At 48.3% G+C, this 21,944-nt stretch overlaps 1 protein-coding gene across 2 annotated transcripts in view; it reads right to left on the reverse strand.

The window, feature by feature from the left end:
* KIAA0040 (KIAA0040 ortholog) overlaps nucleotides 1-19,199 on the reverse strand; it is a 40,728-nt gene extending 21,529 nt beyond the window's left edge. The window contains exons 1-2 of one of the 2 annotated variants that reach the window (XM_013970409.2): nucleotides 18,740-19,199; nucleotides 843-918 (exon numbers count right to left, since the gene is read on the reverse strand). The gene's annotated coding sequence lies outside the window, so the exon portion shown is untranslated. The remainder of the gene's footprint in view (nucleotides 1-842; nucleotides 919-18,739) is intronic. The other variant, XM_018060626.1, reaches the window with a different exon arrangement.

The raw sequence follows: 21,944 nt of genomic DNA on the forward strand, positions 1-21,944 counted from the left end.
CTTTTCTTCTCCACCTTTGAAATGACCTTCCCAAAGGAGGCTGCAGGCATTGCCCATGAGTGATTTGGGAGTATGGATGGAAGAAACTGCTTAAGCTGGGGATTGTGGGGGTAGGCGAGTTCCTAAAGAGTGCGTGCACACGCGCGCGCGTGCACACACACACACTTTCCTAAAGAGCGTGTGTACACACACACACACACACACACACTTTCTTCCCTCAGCCCTACCCCGTCCTCCCTATCCACCACTTCTGCTCCATCCTTACCTGAAGACCTCAAAGTATTATGGAAGACACTCTGGAAAGCATATGAGGCCAATGGGAGGTGGGGGAGATGGGGGGAGGGGCCAGGGAACTCTGACCTTCTCTCCCAGCAGGCTCTACACCAGCCTTAAGCTTTATCTTTCCTTAGCAGTCCTATGTGTGTATGTGTATTTTATCAGCCCAGTGTATGTATGTATATATATTTTATCAGACCAACCCTCAAAGTATCAGTATCTTGAAGAAATAAGACATTGGGCGGGAACATTTTGATAGGGCAAAACGGTCAGGATGTATAGTCCTTCTTCTGCTAGTCAGAAGGCAGGAGAGGGTCCCAGAGATGGGATTTGGCTTGGAGCAGCCAGAGAAGGGCCTGGGAGTACCCTTGAAGTGAGTACACTGCTCTGCTTCTCAGTGGCCAGTCTATGAGGCTCTAGACTCCTAGGCTTGGCTTTGAATAATATATGGTTTTATTTGTTTATACTCTAGTAGATTTTCATACAAGCTGAATTCTTGGCTAAAAGATAGCTTGGGAACATAGGGGAAGTTTATGGTGCTATGAGAAGCCAGTTCAAACTCTTACCTGTGACTTAACGTGTGTCCTCAGGAAGCTCATTCAGTTGCTTGGGGCCTCGATTTATCTCCCAAATGGGGGAAATCTGGGAAGAGACACAAGAAAGTGATAGCACGGTCCACCTCTGCAGAAGGGTTGGGAGGGAGGCAGGCTGCTGGTACAGTTCTAAAGGCCTGACTGTACGCAGGCGCTTTCCAAAGTCAACCAGCGACTGGAAGTGGGCACCTGCCTGGGTCCTTGTGTCAGAGCAGCAGGGCGTGTGACTGTGCACCTAGGCTGTCAGGAACTGCACAAGTTCTTAAGAGTCACAACTGGTGTTACTCCAGGCCAACGTAGGGACAGGGCAGCAGCCATCACCCCTCAATTCTGCCAGGTAGTCACAGTGGCCTGAAGTTCTGGGGAAACTGGCTGCCATGCTGGGAGGTCTTCCTGCCTCCAACCCCAAATGGATGGATAGGTGGACCTCACCCCGACCCCACCCCAACCAGCGAAGTCCCTCTTTCCCCTTGCGGTGCCGTGGTGCTAGGTAGCCTGGATCCTCCGTGTGCCCAAATGACCCCAGATTTCCAAGGGCTGGTCAAGCATGTCCACCCTGCTGGGCAGGTTCTGATAAGCACATTCCATCCTTCACAGGAGGCAAGAGTTGGTGGGGCCAGGCCGCTTGGTATAAGCAGAAGGAGCAGAAACTGCAGGGGTGGCTGCCCTCTGACTGACTGCCGGGGGCCGGGGTAGGGGTGGGGAGGTTTGTATAGAACATTCGAGAGCCTCCCTGAAGTTGTTTACTGGGTCACTAAAATAAAAATAATTCTGCAAACATCCTGTTCTTTATCCATGAGGAGGCTAATAGTTAAGTTATATATACATGAGAGTCTTTATAAACTGATAATGCGTTTCACAGTTTAATTTTCAAAAATAAGCAATTAAAGTCTAAGATAAATACCAGAAAGTGCCAAAATGAATGCACAGTTAGAAAGGAGTGATGGTTGTTGGCTTAGGTTTTAAGGAAGAGGCAACCTGGAGGAGATGGAGGTTGTGAAGGGCCCCGGTACTGGGTGTAATCACATCGAGGGTTGGACATTCTAGTGGGAGAAGGGAAGCTAGGCTGAGCTGGATAGGATGGGAAAGCAAGAGCTGGGGTACAGAGGCCAGCACGTACAGAGTTTGGGACTGGGAAGGCAGTGAAGAAACCTCCTGAGGAAAGTGGGTGAGATTTCAGGGGGCTTGGAAGGCTCAGCATAGGTTTGGTGTAACAGGAAAGTCCTGAATGTTGGTGAGCAGGAGAGACATAGCAATGTCAATGTTTCATTCTCTTACCTGATCCCTCTGGTAATTCAAAGTATGCCTTGGCCAGAGCAGGATTAAGGGCCACCCTGGGCTCATGGGCAGTCTGCCCTAACCAGCCAGGCTTGGTAATCACAAATGTTACAATTAAAAAAAAAAAAACCTTTATTAATAGTACTTTCTCCCTTAGACAAAATGCGATTATGAACTGAAATGAAATATCGCCAAACCAATCAGAAAGAAACTGTGATTTATTTCCTGATCCCTTGGGAAGGGAGGCAGAGGGGAGGGGGAAAAATCCGTGGTGCAATCACTTCTCCAGTCTTAAAACTGATGCCTGAATGGGTTTGAGTTTATTTATGACTGGGCAAAGTCCTAGCATAGACCCTGTACTTATAACTCATTTTAATTTTTTAACAGCTTCTCTTCTGCAAACATTTCTTCATTAAATCCACTGTAATGTGAGAAGGGAAGGGATTTCTTGCCCTATTTCACAGATGAATAAACTAAAGAACAGAAATGGATGTTCAAAATTTGTTTAAAATTGCAAAGCTGGTCAGTGGCCAAGGGCAGACCAGGTTCTAGTTTTTCCATTTCCCAGCGTGATACTCTCCTTACTGTATTAACTCCCAAAAAGCAACAGAGAGGAACCAACAATGGCAACCAGTTTATAAAACCTTCCATTTCTCAGACTCCCTGAGATATGTGGGCCTTCCTGCTTTGGGGCCTCACGAAAGCTTATCTCAAATCCCCCCAACTCTCCCCCAATCCCACCACAACTGGTACTCCCCAGTCTCTGGGTCTCTATGCATTTAGTCTCAGCTGAAATAGCACCCCCCTTGGGAAAACTCAACGACCTCATGAGAGCCCCTGTCCTGTACCCTGTCACTGTCTCTATGCCATCACCACAGCCCACAACCCACTTTAGAGTCACTGTTTATTTAATCATCTTGTTTCCTTTCTAGACATAATGTACTCCCCCTGTTCTGTTCTTGGAAAAATATTTGATGGGACATGTTCTTGGAAAATATTTGCACCTGTTTTGTTCTTGGAAAATATTTGTTGAATTAGTGAATGACCATATTTATAGATGAGGAAACTGAGGTTCACTGAAATTCAATGAGTTGCCCAAGGTCTCACAGCCAATCACGGCAGACGTGGCAGTTCTTCTGCCCCTAAATATCCAGGGCTCATTCCACTCTGCCATGCTGGTTTCTGGGTTCGCACCCAGCACTGTGGCCACACGGAAGATACTCAGGAAAAGAAAATAAAAAATCGACCAATTGGAATTTCAGTATTCTGGATTTGGAGAATTCATTCAGCCTGGACTCAGAATGTGCTCAGATGCCAGATAGCCGGGGGCATTCCAGACTGCAGGCACACTCTGCAGGCCTCTTTTGGTGACTGGCTACTTTTGGATTTCCAGTGAGGCTGTCAGTGCCAAGAAGCAGAAATGACAGCAGTGAGACCTGACTTCCAAAGATCGCAGGCCTCAAATGGATATGGGCCTTTGCCTCACGGGGTGCCATATTGAATATTATAAATCACACGAGAGTGAGGCTATTGCCATGCTTTTGGAAAGCCCCGGTTGGCTGTGTTCCTGACACATTTTGCTGTCAGGAATTGCTAACATTCCATTTGCTAATTCTCAGACGCCAAGTCAACTGAGTAGTGAAAGTGTGTGCTGCATTCAATGTCTCAGTGCCTCACTGGTAATACTGCAAAAAGTTCTCCTTGTTTTTTTTCCTCAGAAAGAGGAACTCCTTTGGCTGGCTTTTTTCTTCCTTCCCTGAGCCTGGGTAGTTGACACAACTGAGTCCAAGGAGGCCAAGGAACTGCCCTTTCCCCTCTCTACGGCGCACAGTTCGACACAATGCACATCCGTTGAGAACCTACTGTGCGCACAAGGAGCATCTTTTTTCTAAGGCTCTCCCAGCTAATGCTGCCTAACAAGATGTGAAACTTGCTGCCAACCACCTGGGTAAGGGATTCCAAACTAAAGACACAGACTGTGAAACAAGGAATTTATTTTTGCTTGGGAAATGGATGAGCACAGGGGAACCGTGAAGCATGACTAGCTAAATGTCCCAAGGGAAACACAAGCAAATGGTTATGGGAGCAGCACGAAGGAAGCTGTTCATCCCAATGAGGGAATCTGGGCAAGGCTTCGAGGAGGGTAGGATTTGAAATGGCACCTGCCGTGAGAATGGGATGATTAAATGCAGTGAGGATGAGAATGAAGGGATTCCAGGCTGTTCAAGAAAGCACAGCTGGCTCAGAGAAAGAAGCCAATCAAGGTGGCCCAGGCACCGGGCCCAGATCTGGAGAGTTTGAATCTGCCATTGTTACCATGGCAACAAACAGCTCACTCTCCCAGCCAGCTGCTCTAATCCATGGGATTCCAGGCAACAGCTTGGCCCAAGGTGAGATTTCCTAAAGCTGTGGCCTGAGGAGAAGAGATGCTACTGGGAGACTTGCTCTCCCTCCTCACCTCCTTCCTTATTCTGATCTGAATGTCCAAGGACAGAGCAGGGGTAACAAGATGATGCACTGGGCCAAGGACCTGCCCAGGGGTTGTTCTTCATGCTTAACCATGAAAGCAGATTGTTGCATGAGAAAATCTGAGTGGCTAGTCAGTTTTCTGCCTCCTTCCCTCTCAACTCCAAACATGCTTTATTTCTTTGTATATTCTTAAATGTGTAGATAAACCCAAATTCCAATCTGGGGCCATGAGGGTAACCAAAGTCAGTTCCAGCTGGCCTAAGATCAAAGAGATTGCTCCAAATGGTGACCCATTCCAGTATTCTTGCTGGGAAATCCCATGGACAGAGGAACTTGGCAGGCTACAGCCCATGGGGTCGAAGAGTCGGACACAACTGAGCAGTTAAACAACAACAACTCTTTCACACACACACACACACACACACACACAGCCTACCCATGTAACAGTACTATTAACATTTAGCCCAAGGTTGATGGGGTCGAAGAGTCGGACACAACTGAGCACTTAAACAACAACAACTCTTTCACGCGCACACACACACACACACACACACACACAGCCTACCCATGTAACAGTACTATTAACATTTAGCCCAAGGTTGATGGGGTCGAAGAGTCGGACACAACTGAGCACTTAAACAACAACAACTCTTTCACACACACACACACACACACACACTTAGCCTACCCATGTAACAGTACTATTAACATTTAGCCCAAGGTTGATGGAAACCAAATGAGTTTTTTGTGTAAGAAGGGCAACCTGAGATCGCAAGCTGGAAGCCTGTGAGGTGGATGTGATCAGTGAAGAGAGGCTGGCTGAGACACAGCTTCCAGCGAGTCCTGTAGGGATGCCCACACTAGCTGTGTCTCTCTCTCAGGTGGACCAGCTTGGGTCAAAGGCTGCTCGCCCTCCTCCATTCACTAGCTGTCTGACTTAGGAAAGTCCCTCTACCCCTCTGTTCCTCAGCTATAAAAGAATAATCAGAATAGACCCTCTACCACTGAATTGTTATGGAAATCAGATGAGCTGAATCATCTTTGTCACGTGGTTAAAGCAGCGCCTGGCCCACATTCCATAAATGTTAGTTTTATCTGTCAGGGCCCATGGGTGTTGAGCTTGTGACCCCTGCTGTAATCCAGCAGTGGGGAGTTCAAGGATGCAGAAGGGACCACAGTGATTGATGACTCCCACGTGTAGTGTGGCAAGATGCCTTTGGGTGTCCTGGTCAGAGCCCATGAGGAATGCTCTGGCCTATAAAACTAGAGCAAATTCTGACCTATGTGTACTGAACAGCCCTCAGTAGACAGGGCAAGAGAAAGGAGAATTTAGTGACCTGGGGACTTCTTCTGGAATCACAGTTACGTAGAGATCATCACAATTGAACATTTCTGTCCCTCTTTCCACTTGATGTAGACTATTTGAGAGCTTTTTCCTCTAGGAATTCCCCATGCCTAGTTCAGCGTTGGTACATAGTAGATGCTCAGTAAATGCTCGTCAATTGGTTAGTGAACCAACTGAACGGTTATGGGATCGGAGAACTGAGAGTGTCTGTGTGAGGCTGTATGTTACCTCCTCCAGGTCAGGGTGCCCACAGTCATCCCTGGGAACCTAAACCCTCATATCTCCATGAGCTTTGCAATGGCCTCTGCAGGGCCAAGTCAAGGTGCTATAACAGGGTAGGGCTATAGCAGTGGAGGGGACCAGGACTGGGGCCTGTGCAGAACAAGAAGACCTTGCTTTCACAGTTGGGGTAGGAGCCCAGAGTAGCAGCTCATGACTTAGGTAAGTTGAGCCTGTGAAGAACAAGAAGGCCTTAGCTAAGATAAGCCTGAAGAGCCAGCCAAGCAGGGGTGAAGCAGATGTTGGGGATGCCGCAAGTGGCACAGTCCAGAGCCGGGGTGGTGGTCAAAGAAACGGTGGCACCTGCAAGCAGAGATCCCAGAACAGGCTCTAATTCCCGGGGTGGGGGGAGGCTGTTTCTCCCACCTCTAGATGAGGGGGCATGACTGCGGCTGGGCTAGGCTGGGCTGGGCAGCTTCCTAGGGACAGGCAGAAGGCCCCTGCAGGTGGGACCTGTGCCTGGTTTTGGTTTTTACATTCCCCCACAGCCTCCAGGATAGTGTTTGACACACATAAAGACTTTAAAGAAATGTGTATGAGAAAAAAATGAAGCCAGAAGGACTTCCTGGTGGTCCAGTTGTTAAGAAATCTGCCTGCCAGTGCAGGGACACAGGATCGATCCCTGGTCTGGGAAGATCTGGTCTGGGACAACTAAGCCCATGCGTCACAACTGCTGAGCCCATGCTCTAGAGCCTATGAGCTGCAACTACTAAAGCCTGTGCACCGGGAGCCCAGGCTCCACAACACAAGAAGCCACAGCAATGAGAGGTCTGCGCACTGCAATGAACTGCCTCTTCTCACCACAACAAGAGAAAGCCCATACACCAGTGAGGACCCAGTGCGGCCCAACGTAAATAAATAAATAAAATGCAACCAGAGCCAGGCTGGGACAGCTTCTGCCTTCTAAAGCAAGGCCAGCAGGGCTCCCAAGAGTTTTTACAACTCTCCTTTTGTAAGAGAGGGGCTGAATGTGAACCAGGGAAGGTAAGTGAGGGCCGAATCTCAGCGAAAACCCCTGGGAAAGAGGAGCGGGAATTATCCACCGGGGAGAGTTGAGATCTTTCCACCAGGCTGCTGCTGCTTGTCCCTGCAGGCCAAGGTGAACCGCCTCAGATATGCGATAGCCATGAGTTTGGAAGTCTTGATGCAACAACTCAACCCTGAGATGAAGCGGAGAACTTAGAGTTTTAGAGAAAGTGGTTTAGCAGTTCATTCTGTCTGCTCCAGGATCCCAGACACCTCTACAGACTCCTCACCTGGGCAAGGGGAGATGTCTTCACAGCCTTGCCCCTCTCCCCACCCTGGTCCCCGCCTTCTCTTGTCTCCTCATGTTTTCAGACTAAGGGAACAAAGAAAGCTGTTCTAGGCCTTTCCTCATCTCCTTTCCCTCATACCTGGGCCACAGCTGCTTATTTATTTATTTATTTATTTTTGTCTGGGTCTTTGCTGCTGCTCAGCCTGTTCTCTAGTTGTGGCAAGTGGGGTCTACTTTCTGGTTGTGGTGTGCGGACTTGTGGCAGCTTCCCGCGTCGTGGAGCACAGCCTCTAGAGCACAGCCTCAGTAGTCGTGGTGCACAGGCTTAGTTGCTCTGCAGAATGTGGAATCTTTCCATACTGGGGGTGGAACCCATGTCTTCTGCATGGGCAGGTGGATTCTTTACCACCGAGCCACCAGGGAAGCCCCCACAGCTGTTTCAAGAAAGCAAATGAGTTGAGTCTCAGGCATTGCAGTCCTGTAGCAGCGTGACAGGGCCTGGAAGTTCCATCTGCAGAAGCACATGTGTTTACTAACCTGTGTTTAATGAGCAGCTGCTGTGTGCCAGACACTGGGCACAAGGAATGATGAAGTGGTGGTGCCAAACAAAGGAGGATGGGGGGGTCCAGCCTCACCAAGTGGCACAAAAGCTCATTTACTTATAAATGAAATAATAACAGGAACTTAGATTTTGTCTCCTCTGGTAAGTCTATCACCTAAGAGCTGGGCTAAGTGTATTTCCTCCCTATTGTCACACCTGTCATTGCACTGGTCACACTGTATTATAACTGCCTCTTTATCCATCTGCCAAAGTGGACCGTAACAGAACAGCTTCTGATTAATCATTGGTGGCAGGTGCAGTTTCTTTGTAGGAGAGGCTTATAAATAACACTCTGGAGCCAGAGGGAGAGAACTTAACTCTTGGTAGAGGCCTCAGTTTTCCTCCTATGTCAAATAGGTATTATAGTTGGACTATGAGGATTAAGTGAGAGCAAGGATATGACTTTCTTAATGCAATGCCTGGCACATAAACAGTCCTCCAGAAATGCTGCTGGTGTTACCTATTGCTTACTACTTAACCACACCCAGAAGGATTTGTAGTTTACCCAAATATTTTCTTTTTTTATAATTTATTTATTTTTTGACTGTGCTGGGCTTTCATTGCTGCACATGGGCTTTCTCTAGTTGCAGAGAGTGGGGGCTACCCTATAGCTGTGGTGCACAGGCATCTCATTGCAGCGGTTTCTCTTGTTGCAGAGCGCCAGCTTTAGGCCCACGGGCTTCAGTAGTTGTGGCACAGCGGCTCATTAGTTGTGGCTCGTGGGCCCTAGAGTGTACAGACTTCTATAGCTGTGGCGTGTGGGCTCAGTAGTTGCAGCTCATGGGCTCTAGAGCACGGGCTCAGCAGTCGTGGTGCACAGGCTTAGCTGCTCTGTGGCATGTGCTATCTTCCTGGACTCGGAATTGAACCTATGTCTCCTGCATTGGCAGGTGGATTCTTAATCTCTGCACCACCAGGGAAGTCCCCCAGATATTTTCTATCTCAAGCATCCAAATAACTCTGCATCTCTAGGACAACAAGAAACAGAGTTTAATATCTTTCCTTAAAGCATAAGATCAAAGGCAACAAATAAGGGGCCAGGTGTGGGAAAGCATGCCACTTCATATGCCTCTTATCCTCAAGAAAGGAAGTGAATTTACATCTGCTGATTAAAATGTTAGAGAAAACAGTTTAATGGTTCCTCAAAAAGTTACACATACAGTTACCCAAAGATCTAAAAATTCTACTCCTAGGTATCTACCCAGAACAATTGAAAATAGGTACTCAAACAAATCCTTGTACTAACATGTTCATAACAGCACTATTCACAATAGCCAAAAGGTAGAAACAACCCAAGCGTCTATCAACAGATGAACAGTTAAACAAATTATAGTAAATACACAGAATGAATAATTATTCAGCCACAAAGAGCACGAAGCACCAGTAAAGGCTAAAACGTGAATGAACCTTGAAAACATTAAGCTAAATGAAAGAAGCCAGACACAAAAGGGCATACATTTATAGGAAATATCAGAATAGATAAATCCATATACACAGATTGCCAGGAGCTGGGAAGAGGGAGCAACAAGGGGTAACTGCTTAATGGGTCTGGGGGTTTATTTTGCAATGACGAAAATATTTTGGAACTAGAGGTGGTGATGCTATTAATACAACATTGTGAATGTACTATGGGCTTCCCTTGTGGCTCAGAGGGTAAAGAATCCTCCAGCAATGCAGGAGACCCAGGTTCAATCCCTGGGTCAGGAAGATCCCCTGGAGAAGGAAATGGCTACCCACTCCAGTATTCTTGCCAGGAAAATTCCATGGACAGAGGAGGCTGTCGGGCTACAGTCCATGGAATCACAAGAGTCAGACACGACTGAGCAACTAAAACGTTTAATCAGTCCCTTTTGTGAATGTACTAAATGCTCTAACCCTAACCCTAACTTTTTTTATGGCATGAATTGTTCACGTTAAAATGATTAATTTTGTGTAATGTGAATTTCACTTCCATAAAAAAAAATGGGAGGAGAAAATATAAAATTTATTGAAAGCTGATAGATGATAAATGGAAAACAATGGTATAGTTTCCATTACTAAGGTTTAAGAAGTATAACATTGTTGATTTGATTATCTTTTTGGTGTGTATTTATTCATTTCCTCCAGTACCAAACACTGAATGACCGCATACCTCAGTGGTTGAAGTATTCCTTCTTGAAAGAAAAATTTATTTTTTTAAAACATCTGAGGACTTATTCCTGGAAAATGTCAGTCAGGAGCATCAGACCTTCTTCCCTGTGTGTCACATGCCCTGTGACCATGTCCCTTCCTCTTGTCCCAGACAGGGTGGGGGAAATGCAGTATTTCTACCTGAACATGAGATATTCTTTCCACACCCTGCTGTGGATGTGCCATCTATCCACTGTAAACACAGTAAAAATCAGCTCTTTCCTCAGAGGGGTCAATAATATCTCCCTGCAAAACTGCACGAACCCAGTAGTTGGAACGCAGCGAGTGTCCTAAGGCACTCGGCACATCATTGCTTTTTTCTTCAGCCAGAGAAGGCGTTGGGCCAAACATCCTGCAGGGAAGGGTCTGAGTTTCTCTTCCGGAAACCAGGAGCACTCTGAGCAATCAGGTCATGTCTGGGTGGTAAGCTGTGCCCGTGTGCTCTCCTCTCCCTGGGCGGTCTCATTATGGGATAGGGTGGGTCACCCACGCAATGAGTCTGGAGGTTTTCATCTAGGCCGTGGCTGTCGCTGCTCTGGCAACTGCCGCTTGGAAGACTGTGTGCCTTGGGCAGGAGGGGATGTTTCAGGTCAGGACTGGAAGGTAGAGTGAGGGAGGCGAAGGTGGGAGCCATCAGTCAAGAATCAGAAAGGAGCCCGACCGATGGGGTGTGTCTGCAGGGCTGGCCCTGACAGTGGTGCCTTCTCTTCCAGCCCCACTGCTTCTCCCCAGCAGAACATAAACAACCATGATATGCTTGACGTGCTGGTAGAGCAGCCTGGCGGGGGTGGTGGGAGGGAGCAGCGGCTGTCACTTTTGTATGCATCACGATTCAACCAATAGCTATGGAGAGCCTAGTGTGCACACTGCAGATCTGTGTGAGCAAGAAAAGTTGGGTGGACATGTGTTTACTCCCTGTCCCTGATCGCTGGGAAAGTCACTGTGACCCCAGCATTAGTTCCTGGCAGATTTTGGGCCAGTGTGCCTGAGAGGCTCCCTGGAGCCCTGGGCCGCTGCGGAGTCTTTACAGCAGAGGGACTTTTGAAAGCTGGTGCTTTGTCCCTTTGGTGGAGCTGCAGAGAGACCTAGGATCAGAAGTTTTGAAAAGACACAGCCCCAGGATCTCAGAGGCTCCGGGCTCGTGTGCAGCTTTCCTCTTTTCTTATAAGGTGGCCACAGCCACATCTCATTTAGGTTAAGACCCAGCATGTGCACTGCATGCCTCTCTGCTCCCATGATACCGAAGCTAATTGAACGTCCCAGTTTCCCCTGCCTAATTCTCCGCCCCCAAGCCCTTGCCTCCACACCCATCTCTAAGCCTATGTACCCCCAACTTTTGTCCTGAAAAGGACAATAGAAGACTAAAAGTATTAATATTATTATGTACAACTATCCTTATTGCTGAGGGCTTCCCTGGTGGCTCAGCTGGTAAAAAATCTGCCTGCAGTACAGGAGACCTGAGTTCAATCCCTGGATTGGGAAGATCCCCTGGAGAAGGGAAAGGCTCCTCACTCCAGTATTCTGGCCTGGAGAATTCCATGAACTGTATAGTCCATGGGGTCACAAAGAATTGGATGCGACTGAGCAATTTTACATCCTTATTGCTATTACATTTTTCCCCTCTCCTGCCAATTGTCTTTTCTAACTTGCCTGGAAAACTAAACAAAGTTGTGGATGGGCTTCCCTTAAGCTTATCCAGCTTAAAATCAGGGTCGTATTTAAGAAGAATAAAAGTCTACTGAGAAACATCCCAAGAGGAACGAGTTATAGACAGTTGAGAGCAAGGCTTGCTCTTTGTTAAAAAAAGAAAGACAGCTGAGAGTCTGCAATGACTTACAAATCTTCAGTTCTGATCAAGAAACATGGCTGTGATTAGGTTTCCTTTCATTTCTTAGCAACAAATTCCATGGAGCAGTTTGCTTATAAGCGTGGGAGGAAGCCTCTTCCCAGGGCCGGGATTCGGGTCGAACGCTGCCACAGTCCCTTGGGAGTTACCCTCAGAAAGGAATCCTGTGTTTGGGTGGAGTTTGTTTGGGAGCTCAGCTGCCCGAGCCTGGTCTCCCACTCACGTCCCCAGGTGGTGCTCTGCTCAGATGGCTCGGGCTGATGCGGGGGACACGTCGGAAACCTGAGCTGCTCGGCAGCCCTGGGGACTGTCTATCCAAAACTGTGCTGCAGATTTTCCTTCCCCTGTTTTGTCTCTGCTGTGCCTGTGATGAGTCTCATGAGCTCCTGTAATTTACTTATAGCCTTTCCATTGAACAGTGAGTTGACTGTCATTTTGATGTGTAATGACGACCCCAAAATGAAATATCCATGTGTATTTCCAGACCCACTGGTCTGGAAATAGTCTTCATGACAAGTTTCATGAAACACTAATAAATAGGTTTTAATAATTCAAAAAGACATATGCACCCCAATGATTATTGTAGCACTATATACAATATCCAGGACATGGAAGCGACCTAGATGTTCATCAACAGAGGAAGGGATAATGAAGTTGTGGTACATATATACAATGGAATATTACTCAGCCATAAAAAGGAGTGAATGTGAGTCAGTTGAATTGAGGTGGATGAACTTAGAGTCTGTTATACAGAGTGAAGTAAGTCAGAAAGAGAAAAACAAATATCGTCTATTAAGGCATATATATGGAATCTAGAAAAATGGTACTGATGAGCCTATTTGCAGGGCAAGAATAGAGATACAGACATAAACTACAGACTTGTGGACACAGTGAGGGAGGAGAGGGTGGGATGCACTGAGAGTAACACTGACATATATACACTCCCATGTGTAAAACAGATACAGGGAACTGCTATGTAACACAGGGAGCTCAACCTGGGACCTAGAGGGATGGGATGGGGGTGGGTGGGATAGAGGCTCAAGAAGGAGGGGATAGATACTTTTGGCTGATTCGCATTGTTGTATGGCAGAAACCAACACAACATTGCAAAGCAGTTATCCTCTAATTTAAAAAAAAAGATTAAGAAAACCCCCCCCCCAAAAGCAAACAAACCAGATTTTAGTTCATTAAGGCAATGGCACCCCACTCCAGTACTCTTGCCTGGAAAATCCTATGGACAGAGGAGCCTGGTAGGCTGCAGTCCATGGGGTCGCTAAGAGTCAGACATGACTGAGCGACTTCACTTTGACTTTTCACTTTCACGCACTGGAGAAGGAAATGGCAACCCACTCCAGTGTTCTTGCCTAGAAAATCCCAGGGATAGAGGAGCCTGGTGGGCTGCCGTCTATGGGGTCGCACAGAGTCGGACACGACTGAAGCGACTTAGCAGCAGCAAGGCACCCAGTATTGTATCCCTTCTCGAGGGAATCTCTGGGAATTCTTAACAACAGTTTGAGGCTTGACACTGATGAAACAGAAGGCTTGGGTGTGTTAGAGAGACTGCCGTAAAGGAGGAGCGTGTGTGCATGTGCGTGCTAGGTCGCTTCAGTCATGTCCAACTCTGTGAGACCCAGGCAAGAATACTGGAGTGGGGTGCCATGTTCTCCTCCAGGGGATCTTCCTGGCCCAGGAATTGAACCTGCATCTCTTACGTCTAACCTGCATTGGGAAGTGGCTTCTTTACCACTAGCACCACCTGAGAAGCTCCTTAAAGAAGGGGCTACTCCTGGTTACCCCCAGGGGCCACTGGAGGGAGAATGCAGCCTTTAAGTACAATCTTTCCACTTCTGCCCTCTGCCAGCCTCTGAGCGCCTGCCTATGCCCCTGTGTGTGAGCTACAGAAGGTCCAGGCGATAGAAACCCCAGAGAGCGTTCACGGTTCGAGGACTTGGATGCTGGTTTCCCCATTAACCAGCTGTTGATCCCAGCACACACTTCCCTCCCTGAACCTTAGTTTGCTCATCTGTGAAGTGAGGGGGAGGGGCTGGCTCATCTCTAAAGTGTTTTTCCATTTGAAGTCTCTGAGTCTGTGGTTACTTCCTTTTCTTCATTCAACAACCAGCCCCTATCAGAAGTCTGTTTATTTGAAAGTTCTAATGGCATAAAACTTGAGCTTCACTAGGTTGGAATATGTCAGGCTTCTCTGGCTGGGAGACAGGAAAACCACAGAGACATCTAAGCCATTGAAAGATGCTCAGATTCAGGGCTACTGCTGGTTCAACTAGCACACTGATGAGGATTACAGAAAAAAAAAGTGTCCCCTTTGGGTGGCCTCAGCTGTAAACAGGGTTGGTCTGTGCCTTAGTAAGTGGAATCCTGGCTGCTTTAGCCCTATGAGCCTCCAGGAGCTCTTGGTCAGTGTACAACCTGCATTTGCTTTAGGAGACCATTCACTTCTTTGATCACGTTAGGTAAGCAGTAAAAAGAGAAGCAGATACCCATCACTGCTCTGATGGAAGGAGACTTCTATAATTATGGCCTTCAAATATTATATGCAGCTAAAAAGCTGCACGTCTGGGCCTACGATACTGCCCAAATCCTATACCTACACAGCACATCTGATTTGGTGACTTCAAGGGGAAAGATTAGTAATAATAATCAAACCCCCTTACATTTTTATAGAACCGTACAATTTATATAGCACATTAAATGTACTTTCTTTTTCAATTTGATTCTGATCCTAACCGTTGCCCTGGTGAGACATAATTATCCCCATTTTAAATGTAAAGGAAATGAAGCTGAGAGATTCAAAGACTTGTGCAAGGGCAGCTAATAAGTGGTCAAGGCAAGAATTGAACCCATGTCTGTCTAGTTTCAAGTTCAAGGTGTTTTTTTCTTCCGAACCAGGTCACATAAACTCCTGATCTGGGCATTGGCAGCCAGACCTAAAGGACCACTCTACAGAGGTTTAGAATTCATCTGAGAAAGTTGTCCTTCTTGTTTTAATGAAGGTAGGACTCTCCCACAAAAGGGCCATGCCTTAACTTGCGGTATAAGTTCTGGGGAGATCTCCTGCAGATCTTACAATTCAACTAAAGTATTCATTTCTCATGTCGGGGAGTGACTCCTGGGGATTTGCTTGTTGGTTAAATGCATCCTCACCACCTGTGTGTCGTTAACCCAGGGTTCTCACCAGCATTTTAGGTATCATCCTGCAAGACAGCTGGGGGAAACCATGGTCATCTCGTGGGAGTCATATAGAAGTCAGTGTGTGATATGAAAATAAGATCTGTAGGCCATTACTGACCAATCCAAGACCCTTCAGGGTCAAGCGATCTCACTGACAGTGTAATACAGTCCTGTTTATTTTCCTTCAACACTGCTTTTCTGCACAGCATCTGAGATAGTCACATCAGAGCAACCTCCACATCTCCTTGGGTTCCAGACCTGTGTACCCACTGCCTCCCATATATCTCCACCCGGGCATCTCCTGAGTACATCCAACTTAAATGTGTCTGAAGTGTTCGTTGTTTTCTCCCAAATTCTGCTTCCCAAGTCCACGCCTCCTCTAGTTCACGTGGTTTCCATTACAAGCATCACAATGCACCTTCCCATCCCCAGCTCAACACCTTATAATCCTCCGTTCCATTCATTCCTCCTTAGCCACATTCACTTGGTCTCCAGGTACCTCTGACTCTACTTCCTAAACCACCAAAAGTCCATGCCCCTTTTCTCAGTTCCCTCTGCCGTTCTTTTAGCGGAGGTCCTCCTTATCTCTCCAACCCGGCTTCCATCTGGCCATTAGTTCTCTCTCCAAACACAGATCTGACCATACTCTTTCCTTGTTTAAAAAACGAATTCCCACTGCCACAGGAAAGAGCTCACCATTCCGTGCATAGAAGTGTAATCTGCATTACCTGTAGCTCCCCGACCCTCCCACTGAGTTTGCAGATACTCTTTCCCCTTTCTGGAATACCCTTTTCCTGGGAATGCCTAATCATTTTCAACACCTGCTCATCCATCACTTCTGCAGGTAACCCCTGGGGGAGTTATTCACTCCCCCTTTGCGCTGTTTCAGTATCCCATAGCTATGGCTATGATGATGGATACTTTTTTTTTTTAAACTATATTGTTTATTATTTTTGGCTGCCTTGGCTCTTTGTTGCTGTGTAAGGGCTTTCCTAGTTACAGCAAGTGGGGGGTACTGTCTAGTTGCAGTATGCCAGCTTCTTGCTGTGGTAGTTTCTCTTGTTGGGACTCTTGCTCCCTAGAGCACAGGCTCAGAGGTTGTGGCACATGGGCTTAGCTGCCCCATGGCATATGGAATCTTCCCAGACCAGAGATCAAACCTATGTTCCCTGCATTGTCAGGCAGATTCTTATCCACTGTACCACTTGGGGTAACTATATTTTGTTTCTCTGTCTCATTTACCAAATTTCATGTCCTCAGACGGAGAAGGCAATGGCAACCCACTCCAGTACTCTTGCCTGGAAAATCCCATGGATGGAGGAGCCTGGTGGGCTGCAGTCCATGAGGTCGCCAAGAGTTGGATACGACTGAGCGTCTTCACTTTCCCTTTTCACTTCCATGCATTGGAGAAGGACATGGCAACCCACTCCAGTGTTCTTGCCTGGAGAATCCCAGGGACGGGGGAGCCTCGTGGGCTGCTGTCTATGGGGTCTCACAGAGTCAGACATGATTGAAGCAACGTAGCGGCAGCAGCAGCATGTCCTCAGATGCAAAAACTGTACCATTATCTTTGGACTCCCAGGCCCTGGCATATGGCCTGACACACAGTGAGCATAGTAACTTTGAAAGAATGGATGGGATGGATGTACATCTCTCTTTGATGAAATCAGTAACTCAGCTTGTTGAGTGTTCATTATTCTCTTGGGGTTAGTATTCAGGGGAGAGGGTGGAAAGCATCCTTTCTCTATTCCACAGGTTTGCTGTTGTTTAGTCTCTAAGTCATGTTCAACTCTTTTTCGACCCCAAGGACTATAGCCTGCCAGGCTCCTCTGTCCATGGGATTTCCCAGGTGAGAATACTGGGGTGGGTTGCCATTTCCTTCTCCAGGGGATCTTCCTGACCCAGGTATTGAACCCATGTTTCCTGCATTAGCAAGCACATTCTTTACCACTGAGCCACCAGGGAGGGGCTTCCCAGGTGATGCTAGTGGTAAAGAACCCACCTGCTAATGCAGGAGGCATGAGAGATGCAGGTTCAATTCCTGGGTCAGGAAGATCCCCTGCAGTAGGAAATGACAACCCACTCCAGGAGCCTGGCGGGCTACAGTCCACGGGGTTGCAAAGAGTCAAATACTACTGAAGCAACTTAGCGCACACACACACACGCATGAGCCACCAGGGAAGCCTATTCCACGGGTTAAATATTAACAAAGTTTGAAGGCTAGAGAAACATTTGGTTTTCAACGCATTTCTTTCCTAAAGTTATATCCAGACTGGGGATGGGGAGACAGAATCTCAGATAAAATGAAAGACTTGATCAGATTTCTCAATACATCCGCCTCCCCAGCCCAGCACTGGGCAACAGGTAGACACATCAGGCCAGGAGTTTGATGGTGACATCTTTGCTGAATTCTCTAGGTGGAACATGGAAACCATTTGTACCGAGGTTAGGAACAGCCTAGCATCAGTGCTGTCTTCAAGTCGTGCTCCATATAAATCAAGGCTTTTCCTTACCCAGCAGGACTTCAGAATGAGGGTCCCTTCAGATTACCTTCAGGTTCTTATGCTCTTGAGCTGAGTGAATTAAATGCAACAGCTTTGGGAGAAAAGTGCTTCTCAGATGCTCAAGGGTACCACCCTTCCTCATTCAACAGAATTCTTGCAGCAAGTGGACTGCCAGTGTTCTCTGAGAAACTAAAGCCGTGTTTGTCTGCTTCAGTTTCCCTTTCGGTTGGGCAAGACTGGTGTTCCCACAAGCTAATGTCTATAGTTTATTTAGCTCTATTACAAAATGTATTCCTGTGAAGCTCTTCAAAACACTAGGGAACCAGGTCTCATTGTGTCCTCCTTCAAGGGTGGGGAGGGGAGTAGGAGTGGGACCCTTGAGAGAGGCAGAGAAGTTAGGTAGCAGTCTGGGTCACAGCAAATCCCCTGAGGCTCAGGAAATAGCAGAAAGGCTCCCATTCCAGCCCTGGCTCCAGGCCGTATTTTTCTTGTGGCCAGTTTCTTAGACCCCTTGAAAATTGGGCTTCGCCTAGAACAATTTAGAAAACTGTGAGCCTGGCATGCTTTTTGGAGGGTCTCAGGTCTTGACTTCTTCCGTGCCAAACTGAATGTCCCTCTGTCCCTTTCAAGCCGCTCCTGCCGGCAGCTGTTGTCAGAGTCTGAGAACTCCACCCCAGACGCGGCTAGGAACCCATGTGGACTCAGCCCAGAAGCAGATGTAAGGCTGCTGAGAATCCTTGCAAAGCGAGGGGTGGGGGGGAACCCTGGAAGTGAGGGGCAAGAAGCTGTTTGGAAATGATCTTCAAATTTCACTGATCTCTGGGTTGGACTCATCCTTATAGAGGCAAGGAGTAGGAAGTCCCCTTGCCAACGGAAGGCACCTTAAAAAGTATTTAAACACACACACAGACAACAACCAAACTCTTGAGACTCACCTTTGAGTCCCACTGGAGGGCTTCCTGCAGGCGCGGTCGCCTGGGGATCCGCCGGGTGCTGCCCCAGCGAAGGCGGCCGAGGTCCCGGGTGTCTCCTCGGAAGCCCCTGCGGGTCCCGCGCGGTCCTGGCCCGGAGGGGCGGATCAGCGGCGGCTGCCCTGCTCCGCGCGTACCTGCCGCCGGTGGCGAGAAAGGCGCCCTCTATGTCCCCTGCCCTCCCGCGGGCGGACGCTTCGCATTTTTGAGGTTTCACTCCACTCCGTCGTCCTGTCCCTGATGTCAGAGGCTCGACTTCCTGAATCAGACTCGCTGCCCCTCGCGCGTCTTGGGCTCGGCCCACACTCTCCACCCCGGGCCCGGGCCCGCGGAGGACTGGTGCCCTTGGACTTGGGCGCACACGGGCCCGGACGTGCCCTCCTGCCCGGGCTTCCCGCCGGCTACCCCCGTCCCCGCCCCGCCCTTACGTGTCGGTGCCCCAGCCGTCCCAGAACACGCCTCCTGCAGGACACAGCCGCTCCCCTGTCTGCCTGCGGAACCAACCAGTCCCTCAGTGGCTTTCAGAGACGCAGCAAAGTTCCCAGAGTCCTGAGACCTATTTGGGAGGGAAAGTGGGCTTAAGTGAAAACAGCCCAGCTCTTCCTAATGGAGCAGCCTTCTCGGAGAGAGGGTGGGAGGTGATGGAGAGGGAGCCCGTGGGGCAGATTGGGTGAAGGTTCTAGTGCCTTCACTGGACTCCGTCCAGTGACCACACAGCCCATGGTCAGCGCTGTGTGTTTGATGCGGAACAAGCAACACCTTGGAGAAGACTTTGCACGGCCATAAGAAACAGTGTGTGCTCCAGCAGGAGCTGTCAGAAGCAGAGAGGGAGGGGGAAATGCCTTCACAGAGGTCTCAGAGTTGCTTCCCCTCTCCTCCTCAGTATTGTCCTGCATCCACTCTTTATTTGGATCTAGTGGGTCAGGTGTCCAGTACCTGGGAAGCTAGGAAATGAAAGAGCTTCCCACCATGTGGGAAGGACTCCAGACCCAAAGTTTCTGATGACTCATGGCAGGGGGCTCAGTGTTTCCCAGGTGCTGTGTGTGTGGGAAACCTGGCCCTGGAGTGTTCAAGTGTCCTTCCACGTCATGGACCTGAGATGCTGCCCTCTTGACTCTTTCTGCCAGGTGCCCAGGTGCCAGGTGCTGAGCTGTGTCTTCTTGCCCTCCACCTCCTGTGCTTGAGTGCTGGTGTCCTTTGGCCTCTGCGGGTGGGTGTTAAAAATGACTAGGGCCGCCAGCTGTTTCCAGAGAGGAATGAGAGATCTGTTTCTGTTAGTGACAGAGAAACCAAATGGCTCTGAGTTAAAGACCAAAGAGAAAACCCAGCACTCCCATCAGAAATGCCAAGGATCATTAAGGAAAGAGAGAGAGAGAAAAGTTTTCCTCCAGTGGAAGGAAATTAGATAAGACCTCGTTGCCAGAAACCTGGGTGGAGAAAACTCAGTCTGGATTTGAACAAGAAGAGGGGGAAGGTGGGTTCCAGAAGCAGGTGGGCTAACAGGTGGTCAGGTAGGGCCAGCAGAGATTGGACGATAGGGCTGGAGAGATTGCTTAGAAGGGTCAGGATGAGGAGCTTCTCTTAGCAGATATGCTAACCAAGGTGGGAAAACACTCACTCTCTAACCTCACTGAGTCTAAACTGTCTACCTATGTATTAATAGAACTGGTTCCTCTGACACTCTTGAGCTGAAAGCCAGAGTCTAACAGAGCCCTGAGTAAGGGATGGGGTCAGGGCAGGGGTGGAATGAGGCCTTGAGTGCTGGCCTGAGGATTTGCGAATGGAGGTTTCCTTTCATGCTAAGGACATGGCAGTGTGCCAGGAGCTTGGCACATAAGGTATCACTCAGCCTTTTGCAACATAGTTGTGAGATGTAGTATCATTCTCATTTTACAGATGAGAATCTCAGGTTCAGAGTAGCTCAGTAACTTCCACACAGTCAGATAACTCATAAGTGGTGGAACCCAGATCTGAGTCTGTTCCCAGTCCCTCCAGCCATCCTTTCACTACTATATCATCAAGTAGAGGAGGAAAGCCCCTTCTGTGAAGGAATCCCACATGTGAGCAAGGGTCACATTCGGGCCTGGAATGAAGTCTATTGAGGAAGGAGTACAGAAGATGCTTTCCTGGAAAGCTGGAGCAATGTTACACATTGGTTCTGGCCTACGTGACAATTTTAAGGGTTGCTTTTAGAGGAGAGGACAGAAAGCAACTAAACAAGAGAAACTGAGGCAATTAACTTGAACCTAGGGCTTTATGGTCATGGCTATCAAAGGTGGAAAGAAAATCCCAGGCCTAACCATAAGGTGCGCTTCTCAGGTGGCGCTAGTGGTAAAAGAACCCACCTGCCAGGGCAGGAGACATAAGAGACGTGGGTTCGATCCCTGTGTCAGGAAGATCCCTGGAGGAGGGCATGGCAATCCACGCCAGTGTCCTTGCCTGGAGAATCCCATGGACAGAGGAGTCTGGTGAGCTGTGGCCCATAGGGTCGCATAGAGTCAGACACAACTGAAGCCACTTACACGAATCCGTAAGTTGTATCTCTGTAATGCCTCGATTAGTGAGACTGCTTTCTCTGCCATCTCTTCTGTGGCAGAGAAAGCAGTGGGCAAGAAGGCAGATTTGCTCACGGTATTTTGCAAGGCTTCCAAGTCTGTGGAGGGACTGGCATTACGAAGAAGATGCAATTATGGTAGAAGTGAAGGAGTGGGCGACTGACCAGGATGTTCTCACTCTGGGTGGATGATGCAGTCCTTACAAAACAGCAGGTTAGAGCACACCCTACTGCTTTATTCTCTTGGCACAGAAACCTCAGATCTGATGACCTCATGGATGGCCACAAGCCACCACGGTGCTGTTACATTTTGCTTAATCCTCATTATTTTTCATGTTTTTAGTAAAGATATTTGAGAGTGGTCAAGAGGTTAGTGGACTCTAAATGGAGTGGAACAGAGCCTTCAGTTCAGTTCAGTTCAGCCAGTTGTGTCCGACTCTTTGCAACCCCATGAACTGTAGCACGCCAGGCCTCCCTGTCTTTCACCAACTCCTGGAGTTCACACAAACTCATGTCCATCAAGTTGGTGATGCCATCCAGCCATCTCATCCTCTGTCGTCCCCTTCTCCTCCTGCCCCCAATCCCTCCCAGCATCAGAGTCTTTTCCAATGAGTC

Source organism: Capra hircus, chromosome 16, assembly GCF_001704415.2.
Source record: "Capra hircus breed San Clemente chromosome 16, ASM170441v1, whole genome shotgun sequence".
In the NCBI taxonomy this organism is placed as follows: domain Eukaryota; kingdom Metazoa; phylum Chordata; class Mammalia; order Artiodactyla; family Bovidae; genus Capra; species Capra hircus.